The sequence below is a fragment of the Brassica oleracea genome, chromosome C8 (assembly GCF_000695525.1).
Source record: "Brassica oleracea var. oleracea cultivar TO1000 chromosome C8, BOL, whole genome shotgun sequence".
In the NCBI taxonomy this organism is placed as follows: domain Eukaryota; kingdom Viridiplantae; phylum Streptophyta; class Magnoliopsida; order Brassicales; family Brassicaceae; genus Brassica; species Brassica oleracea.
Window position 1 is genome coordinate 22,115,344 of NC_027755.1, and position 2,957 is coordinate 22,118,300.

At 36.8% G+C, this 2,957-nt stretch overlaps 1 pseudogene; it reads left to right on the top strand.

Annotated features, from left to right (window-relative positions):
• Positions 1–1,091: 1,091 nt before the first annotated feature.
• On the top strand, positions 1,092–1,975 carry LOC106308957 (annotated as a pseudogene).
• The last annotated feature ends 982 nt before the right edge of the window (positions 1,976–2,957 follow it).

The following is a 2,957-nucleotide window of genomic DNA, read 5'->3' on the forward strand; positions in this document are numbered from 1 at the left end:
ATATTTTTAATTTTTTTTCTGTAACTACTAATTTGTTTTTTACTTTTTATTTTAAAAACATAATATAACTTGACAATATTTTGTTTCCTTTTTTAAAAGATATCGAATTTGAAATAATAAAATCCTATTGGTTGGTGAATCTAGAGGTTCACCCTAGGGGGTGAACCCAAGAATAACTCTTAATTCATATAGCAAGGATAGGATAGTTGTATTTTAAATTATAACTACACTTTGTAAATTAACTAAAGAAGTAGAAAAAGATCACACAGAATTAGGAGATGGTTATCTGCGATTTATGGAAAAAACAAAAAAAAAACATTTAATTAAAATCGTAGCTTAAAAATAATCTAGTGGCACTGTCTTGTAAATATTGTTAAAACAGGAGGGTACCTTAAAAAAAAGCCTTCTGTTTTAATAGTATTGATTAAGTTATGCCTTTAAACCGAAATTGAAATTGAAATAATATGGTATTTTTCCTTGTGCCTTTAAACCGAAATCGAACTAAATCAACTGAACCATGCACGATTTGGCTTGGTTCGTAATGAAAGCCCTAGCTAGGTCTCGAACACTAAGAGCATGATTATTGAGAATTTCTTAGGGTGTAGTTCTTAGCGGAATATAAGAACCTATCTCTTAATTTTTAACTAAAAAAAACTAAGAAACGGCTATTAGAGCACCTCCAATGGGGGTTCTACCCATTGGAATTCTAAAAATGAATATGCGTGTATGTATATATTGTATATGTGTATGTAGTTGTAGGGTCCATTAAATAGTGTAGAACCCCTACCCAAAGGTTCTACAAACAAAACTTTTAGAACCTTTGGATTGGGGTTTTACACTATTTAGTGTACCCTACAACTACATACACATATACAATACATACATACACATTCATTTTTAGAATTTCTGCCCATTGGAGGTGATCTTAAATCTTTTATATTACGCTAAGAAATTCACCTTAAGAACCCCCAGTAATCATGCTTTATTCACCTCTCTCTCTCCCTCTTATCTCTCTCTCCCTCTTATCTCTCTCTCTCTCTCTCTCTCTCTCTCTCTCTCTCTCTCTCTCTCACTCTCAGGGTCTGATGATGATGAATTCAATCCCTCTTGAACTTATTCACGAGATATTCTCTAGATTGCCTGTCAAGTCAATAGCGAGGTGTCGTTGCGTGTCGGAGCAATGGAGGTCCATACTTTGCAGTGCAGATTTCCTAACTAAGTCTTCCACTCGTCCTAGTCTCTTCTTCGCCATGAAAAGCTCTAGGAACAATAATGATTTTCTCTTCTTTTCGTCGACTCAGCTTGATGACAAGTCGTTGTCGTCATCAGCCACCTTTGTTCGGTTGAAGTTATCTAAAGACATGCCGCTGGAACTGTGTGGTCATGCTTCTGGTTTGTTCTGTTTGCGTCGTATGTCAAAAGAGGTCAGGGATGAGAAGGCTGAGTATACAGAGCATGTGATATGTAACCCTAGCACAGTACAGTATGGGTTCTTACCTAGAGTGAGGACGGGCAGTAAGAGATTTTAGGGTATGATCCTATTGACAAAGTGTTCAAGGTAGTGTCATCCAATGCTACCTATTTATCTCGGTCCAATGTTCTTAATGTTTTTACATTAGGAACAGGAGAAGTTGAGTGGAGGAAGATCAACTCTCCCTTAGACCATCATCCTTGGTCCGAGGGGATATGCATCAATGGAGTTCTATATTACTTGGTTCAAGGAGCAACTTACTATATAGTTTGCTTTGATGTTCGGTCTGAGAAATTCAAGTTTATGGACATAGAATTTACTCATGTTTATGCTACAAGATTGATTAACTATGAGGGCAAATTAGGTCGGATTAGTTGGTCACGTTTTTCCCGTATGACCATGTGGGTTCTAGAGGATGTGGAGAAACATGATTGGTCAAAACAATTATTCACTCTTCCTGATGGTAATAAATCAGTAGAGTTGGCGGTTACGCAGTTGGAGTAACCGCTACAGGCGAAATTGTTTTGATGGATGACAATTATCAGTCCAAGCGGTTTACGTTTTCTACTTCCATCCCAGAAGGAACACTGTCAAACGCCTTGAAGTCCAAGGTCTTGAGCACCGTGGTGGTAGTAGGGTTTACGCCTTTGTAGACCATGTAGATGATCTCACGTGTAATATGAACTCTTGGCAGCTGCATCAAGATGTTCCTCCTAGGTTTGAAAGCTTTAAAAAATTTCGTGCTCTCAGTCTTTTAGATGATGTATGAATTTACAAGTGCAGAAAACCTCTGTGTTTAATAAAAGGTGTATTCAATACGATACTGAACCCCTGACGACCTTGTTTGGTACTGGTCATCTCAGAGGAGATATTTCTTCAAATGATTTAGTGTTGTAAATAGAAGGTTTGAGACTGAATATTTCTGTGTTATTATTAATGAATCATAGAGGTTACTTATATAAGGATTACATGAGAGATAAATGGAAATACATAAATGGAAAGATAACAAATCATAAACCAACAAGGAATAGGAAAACTAGAAGAATGGAAAGTCTTGGCCGACTTTCTCTCTCTCCAGATCGGCCGCCTCTCTCTCTCCTTTCTCTAGGGTTTCGGCCGCCGCTTCTCTCTTTAGGGATTAGGCCGTCTCTCTCTTGTTATGGGCCGGTTTATGGACCGGGCTGGTTATGGACATTCATCACTTTATAACATTTAGCAACTTTTAGATTTTACTGTGGCTCACAATATTAATATATCCCGGACAAATTTGGTTTGTCTTTTGTGTTGCTGAACCTAACAGTAAGACTGATCCTCTTTTGGTAGGCCGCAAATCTCAGCTTCAAAATTATGTGTTTTAATTGGAGTAAAATAATTGAAAATGAATGATATATATAGGAAAGTAATTTTCAATATCATGTGAAATACATAAAAAAAAAATTTGAATCTCTAAAGCTACTGCATAAGCCATCAGATGTCTCTTGACATC